General features: G+C 45.5%; 2 long non-coding RNA genes across 12 annotated transcripts in view; both read right to left on the bottom strand.

Moving 5' to 3' along the window:
* Positions 1–964: 964 nt before the first annotated feature.
* LOC134304091 (uncharacterized) lies at positions 965–10,240 on the bottom strand. 3 transcript variants are annotated; one of them, XR_010007747.1, is made up of 17 exons: positions 10,063–10,240; positions 9,887–9,925; positions 9,716–9,760; positions 9,540–9,567; positions 9,368–9,412; positions 9,200–9,227; positions 9,029–9,073; positions 8,853–8,880; positions 8,685–8,729; positions 8,516–8,560; positions 8,344–8,371; positions 8,172–8,216; positions 8,028–8,066; positions 7,736–7,763; positions 7,600–7,634; positions 5,786–5,898; positions 965–1,089 (listed from the first exon to the last, which is right to left on the bottom strand). It is a non-coding gene; the product is annotated as an uncharacterized LOC134304091 (long non-coding RNA). The 3 variants fall into 3 exon arrangements; XR_010007745.1 differs by having other exon boundaries at positions 7,736–7,766; positions 10,063–10,238; XR_010007746.1 differs by lacking the exon at positions 9,200–9,227 and having other exon boundaries at positions 7,736–7,766; positions 10,063–10,239.
* Positions 10,241–14,758: 4,518 nt separating this feature from the next.
* The window catches only part of LOC134304109 (uncharacterized), a 226,961-nt gene continuing 223,626 nt past the window's right edge, over positions 14,759–18,093 (bottom strand). For 6 of the 9 annotated variants that reach the window (XR_010007748.1, XR_010007749.1, XR_010007750.1 and 3 more), the window contains 3 exons: positions 16,938–17,135; positions 15,024–15,135; positions 14,759–14,918 (listed from right to left, as the gene is read on the bottom strand). This is a non-coding gene — a long non-coding RNA (uncharacterized LOC134304109). Of the gene's footprint in view, positions 14,919–15,023; positions 15,136–16,794; positions 16,849–16,937; positions 17,136–18,093 lie in introns of all 9 variants that reach the window. The other 3 variants (XR_010007754.1, XR_010007756.1, XR_010007752.1) reach the window with 3 other exon arrangements.

The following is an 18,093-nucleotide window of genomic DNA, read 5'->3' as shown; positions in this document are numbered from 1 at the left end:
TAGGGGATAGAGTAATAGAGTAATAGGGGATAGAGTAATAGGGGATAGAGTGATAGAGAAATAGGGGATAGAGTGATAGGGGATAGAGTGATAGAGAAATAGGGGATAGAGTGATAGAGTAATAGGGGATAGAGTGATAGAGTAATAGGGGATAGAGAAATAGGGGATAGAGTGATAGAGTAATAGGGGATAGAGTGATAGAGAAATAGGGGATAGAGTGATAGAGTAATAGAGTGATAGAGTGATAGGGAAATAGGGGATAGAGAAATAGATTGATAGAGAAATAAGGGGAGAGGGTGATAGAGAAATAGAGTGATAGAGTAATAGGGGATAGAGTGATAAAGTGATAGGGTGATAGAGAACAAAAGAGGGGGGGGAAGAAGGTTAGTAACATAGGGGTGTGGGAGGGGATTTGGGTCGGGGAGCCTAAACTTACCTTGTGACCCTGACTTACCTTTACAGCAGCCGTCCACCTGTGACGAGTATAAAAGCCACCTGACTACTTTCTCCTACACTCACTGACACCTACACATGACTTCCAAACAAACCTTCTACTCACTGACTAACCCACCCGACACATGTTTCACTACTGACTTCTATCTCTACACGTTCGACCTCCTGATACCGACGCTCGTCCTCCCTCTGCTATACGAGTCTGACCCAAAACTTCAGTCACCCGACTGACTTACACCTGACCTGAAACACACGGAACCTATTTACACGTCGCCCTCTTCGGCCCGATCCCGTCCGACGTACGCGACCGAACCCCGTCCCTGCTGACATTTACATTATCTGCTACAAACGTTTACCGGTCCGACACCTCACACCTATGTGCTAACATCCCTCCCCTCCCACATCTCACCTACGCCCACTTAGCCTGCGACAACACCGCACCTACCCACTTTACTGACATGTCACCTGATCTGACCGAGTCCGAAGAATACACATTAAGAAGCACGACACGCCATGTCGAGGTTCGGTCTTTATTTAAGTTTCGAGAAACCACACGACATATAAACATTTCCGCTGCAGGAAACCGCTCACGCTCCACGTCGCCGATAATCCCACTCGGTCCATGCCGGAACGAACCTAGACGAGAACAGAAAAACGACACTTGATCCACCACAGATAAACCTTTCTTATACATCGAACGACATCGACGATCGTACGCGCTCGTGTCTACGACTGTGGCTCGTTCTACGACACTTCGCGACGCTACCTTTATAGCGAGCGAGCGTGGTGACGTCCAGAGTCCGACGGTTAACGATCGACACGTTCTCCTGAACCGCTGACGACGCCGTACGCGAGCGGCTACGCTCGTCTTCGTCGCCGACTTACGGTTCCCTCGTTCGACGACCGTCCTCGGCGACGAGCGACCGCGCTTCGGGTCTCGGAGGCTATTCACGATGCCGACCGATCGAGTCTTTGGCCTCTATACCTACACCCACGGGCTTATCGATCCACGTACCTCTGACCGTACGAGCATTCGTTTTTAGACTGAGGCGTGCCCGGTAACCGAGTGACAACAAATTGATTGATCGGGACTCTCGTTTCCATCGAGGATCCCAGGGAAGGAGGTAAGGAGAGTCATCGGTGCTCATCGAACACGCCCGTGTTGTAGCTTCACCACTACGGCGAGATGAGTCGTACGACATCGTCTCTTTAGCCGCCTCCGTTTGAGCCTCGAACGCCACGACCGGGGGGGTCCGACCCTGTCCATCCGATGCTCCGCGTAGCTACGGGGAGCTGTTTTTACATTTCATCGATAACGACACACTATCACTTGTACTTTTGGCACTCGGTTCATGTGAGGCCCTTTCCTGAAGTCTATTCGACCGTTCTTCTGCGTTCGATGACGGAGGACGCCGAGTGCCGGGGGTCTTTTCAGACGACCGTCGGCTCCTCTCTCGCCGGAACCGAGCGAAGGCGAGAGTCGCTAAAGCCGACGGAAGGGGAGGAGCGAGTGCAGACGGTGTGGACGGGATTTAAGAAGGTTGCCGTCGGGCCGCTACTAATCCGACCGCTTTGCACAAACGCTGCTCACGGATCACGATCGCTCCGAGGTGTCAGATAATCGTGATCTCCGTCGGATCAAAGGTCAGACTACAATTACATCCATCACTATTCACGATATTGCTTTCCTCGTTTTACATTCGGGATAAGGACGGGTCGATGACGTCGCTGCCGACCGACGAGAGTCGTCCTGCCGATCGGACGGGGCGGCCGGGGGACTGCTGCACGTGAGCGACCGTCACGGACTCCGTCCCCGAACACCAGAGTTACACGGCTGCCGTCACTCTCGCTCCGTTCGGCTTCGCTTGGACACGCCTTTTTTTTTTTTTAAGGAGCCACGGTTTCTAACGACTAGTCGACACAGATAAAACTTGGACTTAACTTCTCTGGCAGCCAGCAGCTGAAGATGACACGTACACATGCTTTAATCTGCAAAATACAGTGCCTTGCAAAAGTATTCAGCCCCCTTGAACTTTTCAACCTTTTGCCACATTTCAGGCTTCAAACATAACGATATGAAATTGTAATTTTTTGTGAAGAATCAACAACAAGTGGGACACAATCGTGAAGTGGAACAAAATTTATTGGATATTTTAACCTTTTTTTAGAAATAAAAAACTGAAAAGTGGGGCGTGCAATATTATTCGGCCCCCTTGCGTTAATACTTTGTAGCGCCACCTTTTGCTGCGATTACAGCTGCAAGTCGCTTGGGGTATGTCTCTATCAGTTTTGCACATCGAGAGACAGAAATTTTTGCCCATTCTTCCTTGCAAAACAGCTCGAGCTCAGTGAGGTTGGATGGAGAGCGTTTGTGAACGGCAGTTTTCAGCTCTTTCCACAGATTCTCGATGGGATTCAGGTCTGGACTTTGACTTGGCCATTCTAACACCTGGATACGTTTATTTGTGAACCATTCCATTGTAGATTTTGCTTTATGGTTTGGATCATTGTCTTGTTGGAAGATAAATCTCCGTCCCAGTCTCAGGTCTTTTGCAGACTGCAACAGGTTTTCTTCCAGAATGGTCCTGTATTTGGCTCCATCCATCTTCCCATCAATTTTAACCATCTTCCCTGTCCCTGCTGAAGAAAAGCAGGCCCAAACCATGATGCTGCCACCACCATGTTTGACAGTGGGATGGTGTGTTCAGGGTGATGAGCTGTGTTGCTTTTACGCCAAACATAACGTTTTGCGTCGTGGCCAAAAAGTTCGATTTTGGTTTCGTCTGACCGGAGCACCTTCTTCCACATGTTTGGTGTGTCTCCCAGGTGACTTTTTATAGATATCTTTGAGAAATGGCTTTCTTCTTGCCACTCTTCCATAAAGGCCAGATTTGTGCAGTGTACGACTGATTGTGTCCTATGGACAGAGTCTCCCACCTCAGCTGTAGATCTCTGCAGTTCATTCAGAGTGATCATGGGCCTCTTGGCTGCATCTCTGATCGGTCTTCTCCTTGTTTGAGCTGAAAGTTTAGAGGGACGGCCGGGTCTTGGTAGATTTGCAGTGGTCTGATACTCCTTCCATTTCAATATGATCGCTTGCACAGTGCTCCTTGAGATGTTTAAAGCTTGGGAAATCTTTTTGTATCCAAATCCGGCTTTAAACTTCTCCACAACGGTATCTCGGACCTGCCTGGTGTGTTCCTTCGTCTTCGTGATGCTCTCTGCGCTTTAAACAGAACTCTGAGACTGTCACAGAGCAGGTGCATTTATACGGAGACTTGATTACACACAGGTGGATTCTATTTATCACCATCAGTCATTTAGGTCAACATTGGATCATTCGGAGATCCTCACTGAACTTCTGGAGTGAGTTTGCTGCACTGAAAGTAAAGGGGCTGAATAATATTGCACGCCCCACTTTTTAGTTTTTTATTTCTAAAAAAAGTTTAAAATATCCAATAAATTTCGTTCTACTTCACGATTGTGTCCCACTTGTTGTTGATTCTTCACAAAAAATTACAATTTCATATCGTTATGTTTGAAGCCTGAAATGTGGCAAAAGGTTGACAAGTTCAAGGGGGCTGAATACTTTTGCAAGGCACTGTAAATAATGACACAGATATTAAACCACTGACTGACCATCACTAATATACAGTATCTCACTTTTTTGGCTAATATTTTCATAATATCTTCTCATGGGACGACACTATACAGATGACACTCGGATATAACTTCGAGTAGTCGGTCTACAGCTTGTATAGCGGTGTAGATTTACCGTCTTCTGAAAATAACTCCACACACAGCCGTCGACGTCTAAATGGCTGGCGACACGACCGAGTACAAACGTGTCCAAACCGTGCCCGAATGTGTCCTCGTCCCTCCCTGGTGTCATGTGTCGAGCTCCCAGGTGTGAATGGGGAGCGGCGCCGTTACGTTTGGCGTTTTGGGTACGATTCTCTCATACTGGTCACTGGATATTCGACGTGGCACCTCGTGGCAAACGACTCTCTGAGGATGTGACCGATACGATTGTCGCTCTCCACAAACATGCCCTAGGCCACAAGAACATCGCCGACGCCCCGAAACCGACCTACGGCACGGTGGCCGAGGTCGTACGGCGGTTCTCCGGGACACGTTCCACTTCCACTCCACTCGGCTTCGCCAGGGTCCACCGGAGTAGTCGAGTCCACGTGTTCGGCGTCCTATCCAGAGGTCGCTTTAAAAAATTAGACACGTGACTGCCGCCGGCATCGCCGCGGAGGTCGAACGAGTGGGAGGTCGGCCCGTCGGTGCTCGGACCGTACGCCGCACACCGCATCGACTCGGTCTGCAAACAGTTCGCTGAAGGCGAGCGGTCCGACAACATGGATTACTGGAATGCCCTGCGGTCTGACCAGACCGACATGAACTCGTTTGCCTCAGTCGGTGTCCGGCATGTGTGGCGGCGCCCTGGTGAGGGGTACCTACACGACCGTCTCTTGCCTACAGTCGAGCGTGGTGGTGGTGGTGGTGGTGGCATCATGGTCTCGGGCTGCGTGAGTGCTGCCGGTACCGGGGAGCTGCGGTTCGTCGAGGGAAACATCAATTCCGACATGTACTGTGACATTCTGAAACAGAGCACGATCCCCTCCCTTCGGAAACTGGGCCGCACGGCGGTTTTCCCACACCGTGACGACACCGAACGCACCTCCGACATGACGACTGCCTCGCCGAGGAAGCTGAAGGGAAAGGGGATGGACTGAACCCGATCGAGCACCTGTGGGGCGTCCTCGAGCGGAAGGTGGAGGAGCGCGAGGTGTCTGACGTCCACCGGCTCCGTCATGTCATCGTGGAGGACTGGAAGAGGATTCCGGTAGCGACCCGTGCGGCTCCGATGAACGTCACGCCCGAGAGGGTCGAGGCAGTGCTACATAATAATGCTGCTCACACAAAATATTGACACTTTCACTCGTGTCGCCAGCTATTTAGACATTAACGGCTGTGTGTCGAGTTATTTTCAGAAGACGGTAAATCTACACCGCTATACGAGCTGTACACCGACTACTCTAAGTTATATCCGAGTCTCATTTCTATAGTGTCGTCCCGTGAGAATATATAATGAAATATTTGCTGAAATGTGAGGGGTGTACTCGCACACACACACACACACACACACACACACACACACACACACACACACACACACACACACACACACACACACACTAACTAACAGGTGGCGTGATGAAGAGATTATCAGTGTTTTTTACTTCACCTGTCAGTGGTCATAGCGTTATGCCTTGTCGGTGTATCGAATCTAGCATGACGATCGAATGAACCCTGGATCGCTTACCTCACACAGAGTGCTGCCGAGACGCCGGGTCGGACGCTCGAGTCGGAGGCACATGAGACGCACACGAGGGAGAGAGAAACGATGACGGTCAGCTACGACTCCACTTGCACCTACTAATAGATACATACGACCCCCATTCAGAAATAATTTGAGACGGCATTAAAATGCAAATAACAATAATAAACAGACTTCTTTACATCTACTTTTATTTTATTGAAATAAAGTTGACCAGACTATACATGAAATATCTCAAGTTCATACTGTCTGCATTCATTAATAAACATCCGTTCCTGCATTTCAGGCCGGCGACACGTTCCACTAAACGTTGGGACAGTGAAGCGTTTACCACTTTGTGATGTCGTCGTTCCTTTTCGCCGCTTAAAAGAGGTTTCGGCACCGAGGACACCGAGTGATTTAGCGTTTCGGCTTTTGTTTCGTCCCGTTCTTCCGGCAGACGCACGTCTTGAGACGTGCGACGGTACGGGGTCGCCGCTGTCGCGTTTCGCCTTACAGATTTCTCTATTGGGGACAGCTCGGGACTGCGGGCGGGCCGGTCCGGTACCCGTACCCTCTTCCTTCGCAGCCGTGCCCTTGTGATGTGTGCGGCGGGTGGTTTCGCATCGTCTCGTTGAAAAATGTCGGACGTCCCTGGAGAAGACGACGTCTTGAAGGCGGCACGTGTTGCTCCGAGATCTCCGTTTACTTTTCTGCTTTAATGCTGCATCACAGAAGTGTACATGACCTTTACCAAGGGCACTGACACACCCCCATACCATGACACACCCTGGTACTGACACGCCCCCATACCATGACCGATCCTGGTACTGACACGCCCCCATACCATGACAGACTCTGGCTTTAGGACTTCTTGCCGATGACGGTCTGGACGGTCCTTTTCGTCTTTGGTCCGGAGCACACGGCATCCGTTATACAGACCTGGAATGCTGACTGATCTGACCACGATACACGTTCGCACTGTGTGATGGTCCATCCTAGATGTCTCCGAGCCCAGAGAAGTCGACGCCGCTTCTCGACATCGGGCTTCTTTTTTGCACACTAAAGTTTTCAGGATCATTTGTGCAGTAACTCTGTATCGTAGAGCTCGAGAAAGGTTTACCTAAGTGATCCCTCACCCACGTGGTCGTATCGGCTAGTGTCGAGCGGAGGTTCTCGACGCGGCGCCGTCCGAGGGATGGAAGATCACGGGCGTTCGGCTTCGGCTCGCGCCTTTGGTCTTTACGCACTGAATTTCCTCCCGATTCCTTGAATCGTTTAATGACGTCATGCACTGTAGAGGGAGAACATGCTAATCCCTTCTAATCTTTCTTTGAGGTTCGTCGTTTTTAAACGTTTCGATCGTGTCCGGACGCTCGGCCTTTCCTGGATGCTGCTTTTGGACCGGACCTCGCTTACGATCGCCTGTTGACGTCACATCACATCACGTCACTATTTATTTGTTTTCACCTCATTACTACACCTACACTGCCCCCGTCCCGACTCTTTTTAGAATTTTTTGAAAGCCTGAAATGCATGAACGGAGGTATATTAACACATGAAATGAAGCCGGGCAGACAAAACATGAAACAACTTGCAATCAAATAAGTCACAATAAATGTAAGGAACACATTTTTCCATTTTTTTTCTTTTGCATTTTTCATACGTCCCAACTTTTTCTGTCTTTTTGGGTCATGCGTGCCAGACACTAGGGGGTATAGTGAGGGTTAGTAGTTCTGTGAGGGAAGGGAAGTGCAGGGTAGTGAGGGTAGGGTTTAGCGTCTGGCACGACAGACTTAGGCTAAAGCTGGATTCCTTACCTTCGCACGCCGAGCCGTCGGGACCGACGATCTGCCTGGGATAGATATTTGAAAACAAAAATTGACAATAATTAGTTGCAGTTTCTTAAATACCTGCAATTATGTACACAGCCTACAGAGACTTCATGCTACTTACATCTTTGATCTCCGGAGTCTTTTGGTTCCTACTGTCCGTGTGATTTACACATGTTACAGACAGACAGACAGACAGACAGACAGACAGACAGACAGAGAGAAAAAAACAAATTCTTATTAGTCAGCTACAACATCACTGGCAAACACATTTCATTATTGCTTAGTGCACCAGATGCTGGGGGTACAGTGAGGGTTAGTACGTTTGTGAGGAAGGGGAGTGCAGGGTTCAGTGAGGGAGGGGGATTTTGCATCTGGCACAAGAAATCTAACCAAACTTTAAACTGATTCCTTACCTTTAACACAGATGAAGGAGTGGAGACCGAATAACAAGCCTGCCACAGAGAAGGAGAGACAGACAAAAAATGACAAACTTTGGTTAGCGCTATAACACGATAGAATTATTTTTCTAAATCGACACATACAGAACATGAACCCACCTGAATCTGGCTGCAGTCGTGCTTGTCAGTTCATCAGCAGGGGGACTTGAGACACACCGAGATGGAGACAGAGAGAGAACATGACAAAGTTTAGTCAGCATGACAACACAGTACATTTTTATAAATCAATTAATTTTTACTAATATAAAACACATCTAAAACATGAACTCACCTGAATTTAGCGGCAGACGTGCTCATCACTACATGGGGGGTTCGTCCGAGACACACCGAGATGGAGACAGAGAGAGAGAGAACATGACAAAGTTTAGTGAGGATGACAACACAATTAATTATTATAAATTAATTATTTTTTACTCATAAAAACACCTAAAACATGAACCCACCTGAAGCTGGCTGCAGTCGTGCTTGTCTGTTCATCAGCAGGGGGGCTTGAGACACGCCGAGATGGAGACAGAGAGAGAACATGACAAAGTTTAGTCACGACGACAACACAATTAATTATTATAAATGAATAAATTTTTACTAATAAAAACACCTAAAACATGAACTCACCTGAATCTGGCTGCAGTCGTGCTTGTCAGTTCATCAGCAGGGGGGCTTGAGACACGCCGAGATGGAGACAGAGAGAGAACATGACAAAGTTTAGTCTCAACGACAACACAATTATTATAAAAAAAATGATTTGTTACTCATAAAAACACATCTAAAACATGAACTCACCTGAATTTAGCGGCAGACGTGCTCATCACTACATGGGGGGTTCGTCCGAGACACACCGAGATAGAGACAGAGAGAGAGAGAGAGAACATGACAAAGTTTAGTGAGGATGACAACACAATTAATTATTATAAATTAATTAATTTTTACTCATAAAAACACCTAAAACATGAACCCACCTGAATCTGGCTGCAGTCGTGCTTGTCTGTTCATCAGCAGGGGGGCTTGAGACACGCCGAGATGGAGACAGAGAGAGAACATGACAAAGTTTAGTCTCAACAACAACACGATTAATTATTATAAAAAATTTATTTGTTACTCATAAAAACACATCTAAAACATGAACTCACCTGAATTTAGCGGCAGTCGTGCTCATCACTACATGGGGGGTTCGTCCGAGACACACCGAGATGGAGACAGAGAGAGAACATGACAAAGTTTAGTGAGGATGACAACACAATTAATTATTATAAATTAATTAATTTTTACTCATAAAAACATCTACAACATGAACCCACCTGAATCTGGCTGCAGTCGTGCTTGTCAGTTCATCAGCAGGGGGGCTTGAGACACACCGAGATGGAGACAGAGAGAGAACATGACAAAGTTTAGTCAGCACGACAACACAGTACATTTTTATAAATCAATTAATTTTTACTAATATAAAACACATCTAAAACAAGATCTCACCTGAATTTAGCGGCAGACGTGCTCATCACTACATGGGGGGTTCGTCCGAGACACACCGAGATGGAGACAGAGAGAGAGAGAGAGAACATGACAAAGTTTAGTGAGGATGACAACACAATTAATTATTATAAATTAATTAATTTTTACTCATAAAAACATCTACAACATGAACCCACCTGAATCTGGCTGCAGTCGTGCTTGTCAGTTCATCAGCAGGGGGGCTTGAGACACACCGAGATGGAGACAGAGAGAGAACATGACAAAGTTTAGTCTCAACAACAACACGATTAATTATTATAAAAAATTTATTTGTTACTCATAAAAACACACCTAAAACATGAACTCACCTGAATTTAGCGGCAGTCGTGCTCATCGCCACATGGGGGCTTCGTCCGAGACACACCGAGATGGAGACAGAGAGAGAGAGAGAACATGACAAAGTTTAGTCAGAACGACAACACAACTAATTTTTATTAAATAATTAATGTTTATAAATAAAAACACACCTAAAACAAAAACTCACCTGAATCTGGGAGCAGTCGTGCTCATCACCGCATGGGGGGGTTCATCCGAGACACACCGAGATGGAGAGAGAGAGAGAGAACATGACAAAGTTTAGCGAGGACGACAACACAATAGAATTTATTTAATTAATAAACACATAAAACATGAACTCGCCTGAATCTGGCTGCAAGCATGCTTTCCATTCATCAGGAGGGGGCTTGAGACACACCATAAAGGAGAGAGAGAGAGAACATGACAAAGTTTAGTCAGGACGACAACACGATACAATTTATTTAAATAATAAACACATAAAACAAGAATCTCACCTGAATCTGGTTGCCGCCGTGCTCGTCACCACATGAGAGAGACAGAGACACATAGAGAGACAGAGACACATAGAGAGAGAGAGAGAGAGAGAGAGAGAGAGAGAGAGAGAGAGAGAGAGAGAGAGAGAGAGAGAGAGAAATGGACAAAATCAGGTAAATCATCACAGGCAACTCAATGTAAATGAACTAATTTCATTATTGCTTTGTGCACCAGATGCTGGGGGGGTACAGTGAGGGTTAGTAGCTTTGTGAGGAAGGGGTGTGCAGGGTTCAGTGAGGGAGGGGGATTTTGCATCTGGCACAAGAAAATATCAAACTTTAAACTGCTTCTCTTACCTTTAACACAGATGAAGTGTAGACCAAATAACAAGCCTGTATGGGGAAATAAAGGGGGGGGAGGAAATACAAACCAAAATTAGGGTCAGTTACTCACTCATTTATGTTAAAGCTTACAGTGACTTCACACTCACCAGACTCGGTGAGCCCGCGTTCGTGTCCTTTCAAACGATCCTGCATGACCGAGGACACCAAAAAACCCCAAACGGAAGCAGGAGCGTCGTCGCCAGCAGCAGTCACACGAGTACGAGAGAGGGGAGAGAGAAATACAAACTATAGCAGCACATCTCAGGCAATCATGTACAAACAAACGATTATTATTAGTTGCCAGATGCTGGGGGTACAGTGGGGGTTAGTAGCTTCGTGAGGAAGGGGTGTGCAGGGTTCCGTGAGGGAGGGGGATTCTGCATCTGGCACAAGACATCTAACCAAACTTTAAACTGCTTCTCTTACCTTTAACACAGATGAAGTGAGGAGCAAAGAAAAAGCCTGTGGGGTGAAAAAAATCACTAATGTTAAATGACAGCACAATGCAGACACATACCAGTAATGGAATGGCTTTACGACAAGAACAAGAACTCACCTGACTCTGGCTGCAGGCGTGTTTGTCACCACACGGGGGAGACACAGACAGAGAGAGAGAATTAAACAGTCAGTTGAATCACTACAGGCAACTACAGTACATACATAAAATAAATACAGGGATTTCATTATTGCTTTGTGCACCAGATGCTGGGGGTACAGTGAGGGTTAAGTAGGTTTGTGAGGAAGGGGTGTGCATTTGGTGAGGGAGGGGGATTCTGCATCTGGCACAAAAAAATATCAAACTTTAAACCGCTTCTCTTACCTTTAACACAGATGAAGTGTAGACCAAATAACGAGCCTGTAGGGGGGGAAAAGGAAATAGAAACCACAATTAGTCACTAACAGCACAAACACATCTAAAACACAAGAGCTCACCTGACTCCCACATGGGGGAGACAGAGAGAAAGAAAACTACAAATTACAGACGCACATCTCAAACAATTATGCACAAACAATTATTATTATTATCAGTTGCCAGATGCTGCGGGGGTACAGTGAGGGTTAGTAGCTTTGTGAGGAAGGGGTGTGCAGGGTTCAGTGAGGGAGGGGGATTTTGCATCTGGCACAAGAAAATATCAAACTTTAAACTGCTTCTCTTACCTTTAACACAGATGATGAAGTGTAGACCAAATAACAAGCCTGTAGGGGGAGGGGGGAGGAATAGAAACCACAATTAGTCACTTTCAAACAATCCTGACACTAACAAGCACAAACTCATCTACAACACAAGAGCTCACCTGACTCCCACATGGGGGAGACAGAGAGAGAAAACTACAAATTTCAGAAGCACATCTCAAACAATTATGCACAATTACTATTATTATCAGTTGCCAGATGCTGGGGGTACAGTGAGGGTTAGTAGCTCTGTGAGGAAGGGGTGTGCAGGGTTCAGTGAGGGAGGGGGATTCTGCATCTGGCACAAAAAAAATCTAACTTTAAACTGCTTCTCTTACCTTTAACACTGATGAAGTGTAGACCGAATAACAAGCCTGTGGGGAGAAAAATAGAAACCATAATTAGTCACTGAGAACCTTTCAAACAATCCTGAGACTGACGAGCACAAACACACGTTACAGTACATCACATTAGAATTCATTTTATACATAAACACATCCAACACAAGAACTCACCTGACTCCCACATGGGGGAGACAGAGAGAAAGAAAACTGCAAACTTCACACACACATCTCAAACTATTATTTTCAGTTGCCAGATGCTGGGGGGGGGGGGGGGGGGTACAGTGAGGGTTAGTAGCTTTGTGAGGAAGGGGAGTGCAGGGTTCAGTGAGGGAGGGGGATTCTGCATCTGGCACAAGAAATCTAACCAAACTTTAAACCGATTCCTTACCTTTAACACAGAGGAAGTGTAGACCGAATAACAAGCCTGTAGGGGGGAAAAGGAAAGAGAAACCACAATTACTGACACTTGGAACCACTTGGAGTACATCACGACACAAGAACTCACCTGACTCCCACATGGGGGAGACAGAGAGAAAGAAAACTACAAACTATAGCAGCACATCTCAGACAATTACGCACAAACTATTATTATTATTATTATTATTATTATTATTAGTTGCCAGATGCTGGGGGGTACAGTGAGGGTTAGTAGCTTTGTGAGAGGAAGGGGTGTGCAGGGTTTAGTGAGGGAGGGAGATTCTGCATCTGGCACAAAAAAATACAAATCACACTTTAAACTGCTTCTCTTACCTTAAACACAGAAGCGGTGAAGAGCAAATAAAAAGCCTGTGGGGAGAAAAATAGAAACCACAATTAAACCTTAACACAGAAGAAGTGTAGACCGAATAACAAGCCTGTAGGGGGGAAAAGGAAATAGAAACCACAATTACTGGCACTTGGAACCTGTCAAACAATCCTGACACTAACGAGCACAAACAAACATTAGAGTACATCACAACACAAGAACTCGCCTGACTCCCACATGGGGGGGCAGCGAGGGTTAGTAGCTTTGTGAGGAAGGGGAGTGCAGGGTTTAGTGAGGGAGGGGGATTCTGCATCTCCCCACACAAAAAATACAAATCACACTTTAAACTGCTTCTCTTACCTTTAACACAGATGAAGTGTAGACCAAATAACAAGCCTGTAAGGGGGGGGGGGGGGGGGGGGGGAAACCACAATTAGTCACTTTCAAACAATCCTGACACTAACAAGCACAAACTCATCTACAACACAAGAGCTCACCTGACTCCCACATGGGGGAGACAGAGAGAGAAAACTACAAATTTCAGAAGCACATCTCAAACAATTATGCACAATTACTATTATTATCATTTGCCAGATGCTGGGGGGTACAGTGAGGGTTAGTAGCTCTGTGAGGAAGGGGTGTGCAGGGTTCAGTGAGGGAGGGGGATTCTGCATCTGGCACAAAAAAAATCTAACTTTAAACTGCTTCTCTTACCTTAAACACTGATGAAGTGTAGACCGAATAACAAGCCTGTGGGGAGAAAAATAGAAACCATAATTAGTCACTGAGAACCTTTCAAACAATCCTGAGACTGACGAGCACAAACACACGTTACAGTACATCACATTAGAATTCATTTTATACATAAACACATCCAACACAAGAGCTCACCTGACTCCCACATGGGGGAGACAGAGAGAAAGAAAACTACAAACTTCACACACACATCTCAAACTATTATTATTATTATTATTATTAGTTGCCAGATGCTGGGGGGGGGGGTACAGTGAGGGTTAGTAGCTTTGTGAGAGGAAGGGGTGTGCAGGGTTCAGTGAGGGAGGGGGATTTTGCATCTGGCACAAGAAATCTAACCAAACAAAAATAAATAAATTCATAAAATAACAGGACAGTTAGGATTCTGCAAACTGTCCCTTAAACCCTTTGGCACTACAGAACCTGGATTAAACGAGTCATAGTAATAGTTTTTTTAAATTTTTTTATCCCTTTGTTTTTGGTACTGCAGTTTGTGCCAGACCTGAAGCAGGGGAGTGAGGGGTTCAGTGAGGGAAGGGTGCTACAGGATCTGGCATCAAACTAGTTGTATTAATTATTACTTTCCTTACCTTAATAAGCAATTAGGACATAGTATAATAATAAGTTAATAATTAAACAGTTAATAATAATAATAATAATAATAATTTAAAGCCAATTACCCGTGCTTGAGAGGCTTCAGCTAACATACACTCATAGTCTTCCTAGGACTCCTGCAAGACCAAGGACACCAAAAATAGACAGACAGAAAAAAAAAATAATAATAAAAACAACTACATATACATCGACTTTTTGGTACTGTGAGGGTTAGTAGGTCTGTGCGAGGGCAGGGAGTGAAGGGTTCAGTGAGGGTGGGGTGTTACAGGCCTTGGCATCTGGCACTACAGAATGCAAAATCAAATCAATTTTCTTTTGTCCTTACCATAATCAACACCACTAGGTCCCACAAAGAAAACAAGTCAAAACGAGTCAAAGGAACACTCATGTACACTGTTCAGGAATCTTTTTATTATTATTTTGTGCTGCTTACATGCACTGGGGAGTTTATTACAATATTCACACATCATATGAACACGTTTAATACTAAACGAGCCTTCCTGGTGAGGACTGCACTTCCTGCTCGTCGTCGAGTCACGTGACGGTCAGGCCGCTCCTGCGAGACCGAAGACGGACACAAAAAAGCATTTTACTGAAGAATTAAACAGATTCAAACTAGGATTGAAAATTGAAATGGAACATTTAGACACGAGCACGTTACCTGACGACGACGGGTGACCGGATCGTTCGGCCCAAACTTCAGCGGCCGACACGGATGGACTCTTTGGAGACGGATGGAGACTTTCTTCCTCTGCGGTGACGAGGGCTAGGGGCTAGGGGATAGAAAACCGTTTCACGCCATCGACTGACACTTCATTTAAAAAAACGATTAAACAACGTACAAAATACTTCTTAGTCGTGTAGCCACATCAGTGCGTGATACTACGTCCGTTGGGGGAAAGGCAAGCGCCGGATTGTGTAAGGGTCGAGTTCTATGGGACTCGATGAGACAACAGAGCTCAAGAAACAAATCACATGACAGTAAACAAGCATACCTATCCACAACAGGTGACACAATGCACTGGTTTATGCATCCTACTGGATAGGTACCTATAGGACAATTCAGTCTCTCCAGTTAGCCTGGCTGCATGTTCTTGGACTGTGAGAGGAAACCGGAGCACCCGGAGGAAACCCACACAGACACGGTGAGAACGTGCGACCGCACAGAAAGGACCCGGACCGCCCCGCCTGGGGATCGAACCCAGGACCTTCTTGCTGTGAAGCGACGGTGTTACCCGCTTAGCCACCGTGCCGCCCAAGTGATGCCAAACAACGATGTCAGAATTACAGAATTGAATACACAGACCTGCTGATGAGCGGGTTTGAGCGGTTGAATAAGTGCAAGATCTAATTATACTATTGAAAAAAGGGACAAAACAAAATCCCCTGCACACACACATACATGTGTGTGTGTGTGTATAGACAAGATACAAATAAATATATTAAAAGACTAAAAGTAAACTACAAAATGTATTCCAAACCAACATCAACTTCATCCTAGAGCTGCTGAATAATTACAATCACTGCTGGAAGGCAGCAGTGTGGTCAATAACCTCATGTCCATCTTTAAGTGGCCCTTAATCGACTGTAGAAATAATCACTGCCTTTTAAATAATTAGTATGAAAACAAGACCATTACAAACATACTAAAAGTACCAGTGACGACAGAAAGCTGGTGGACGTAGACAGAGCAGACTGTTTACTGGTGCGCCTGGTCAGAACTATGTTTGTTTGTTCATTAGGATTGTAACGTCATGTTTTACACTTGGGTTACATTCATGACAGGAACGGTCGTCACTCATTACACAAGATTCATCAGTTCACAAGTTTATATATCAAACACACTCATGGCCAATTTAGTATCTCCGATTCACCTCACTCGCACGTCTTTGGACCGTGGGAGGAAACCGGAGCGCCCGGAGGAAACCCACGCAGACACGGGGAGAACATGCAAACTTCACACAGAAAGGACCCGGACCGCCCCACCTGGGGATCGAACCCAGGACCTTCTCGCTGTGAGGCGACAGTGCTACCCTGGTCGGAACTAAAGCGCAAACTTGCAAGCGGAGGAACAAACTGTACATCCATCTGAATCATAAACTAATATTAATGTTAATGAGAGTTGCTTTGCAGGCAGCCACAACAACTACAACAACAACAAGAGTCTGACAGTCCAAACTCACCGCATTAGACCATGAAAAGCTCGAATTGTCCAAAACATCCTTTAAAAGCACCGTTTAGACACAAAACACAGAGAACCGAACATGTAAAGAAATAATAAAGTAATTACATGAGTGTCTGCAATAAAACATCATCTCTCTAATACACCAGAGCGGTTAACCAATCAGGATCCAGCATCCACACTGTGTTTGTTTATATAACTGTAGCTCCAATAAACGCATATTTATATTTCTCCAGGATAAACATGATACCGGAGTGACGTCGCGTATCGTCCGGTGTATCGTCCGGTAACGGTGACCTTAGTCCTGTACACGAAACATAAACAAACCGACCCAGACAAACAAAACAGTCATCGGTACATCATCAGTAAACACGTGTAAACAAAGGTCCTCACCTTACCTCTTACCTGAGCATGGTGCGGCTTACCGGTCAGTATCAGCAGTTACCGGTCAGTATCAGCAGTTACCGGTCACTGCAACAGGACCGAAGCCACTGCTCAGCCGTACACCGAGCGATCGCAAAACTTCCTCTTTCATCACACATCCAACCAATCAGCGCGCTCCTACTCACGTGCACACCTGAGCACCGCTACCTGTCGAGGAAGAATAACCTCCTTAGAATAAAACACAGATCAGGACAGATGCACGTTATCCCAGCTTCATACACACACATCACATCATTCTTTTTATGGACTGATTGATTGATTGATTAATTAATTGATGTATTAAAAATCATAGGCTACATTTACACATTGTATTACCTTATAGTCGGAATACGCCGATCAATGACTAGACAGTTGACGTGTATATATTATATAATATAATTATATATAGATATAGATATATATCAATGACAATAATAATAGATACATTATAATACTGCTATTAATTCTCTTACTAATTATATTCATTATTATTATAGCAATACTAATATTGTTACTAAATACAGTTGAATAAAACTGTTTATTGACTGTCTTAATGACACTGATTTTAGTGTCAGCAGTATTGCTCTGCATCTCCAAGATGTATTTCTTTATTTATTATTTATTAGGATATGTAACGTCATGTTTTACACACTTCGGTTAAATTCATGACAGGACAGGTAGTTCCTGCTTACACAAGATTCATCAGTTCAAGTGTTTAATGTTAAACACAGTCATGCACGTCATGCACGTAAACCGGAGCTCCCGGAGGAAACCCACACAGACACGGGGAGAACATGCAAACTCCACACAGGATCCGAACCCAGGACCTTCTTGCTGTGAGGTGACGGTGCTACCCACCGAGCCGCAGGGTCGCCCCATTTAAAAAACAAATAAATAAACAACAAACGCGTTCAAACTTTTCACTTTTATTTATTCAGAACATTTTACACAAAAGTCAATAGTAAATGGTGTAAAATAAAGCGCTCACTGATGTTCTGACGTACAGAAATGACGTTCGACTCTTCATCCCGCACTTACAAATTTCAAGCCAACCGATCGAGCTGGTTAAAAGACAGCGTCGAGTTATCTAGCTAGCTAGCCGGGTACTCGGTCAAAATGCCTTTAG

The sequence above is a fragment of the Trichomycterus rosablanca genome, chromosome 27 (assembly GCF_030014385.1).
Source record: "Trichomycterus rosablanca isolate fTriRos1 chromosome 27, fTriRos1.hap1, whole genome shotgun sequence".
NCBI lineage: Eukaryota > Metazoa > Chordata > Actinopteri > Siluriformes > Trichomycteridae > Trichomycterus > Trichomycterus rosablanca.
The sequence above is the reverse complement of the archived record's forward strand: the minus strand, read 5'-3'. Positions and strand labels throughout refer to the sequence as shown.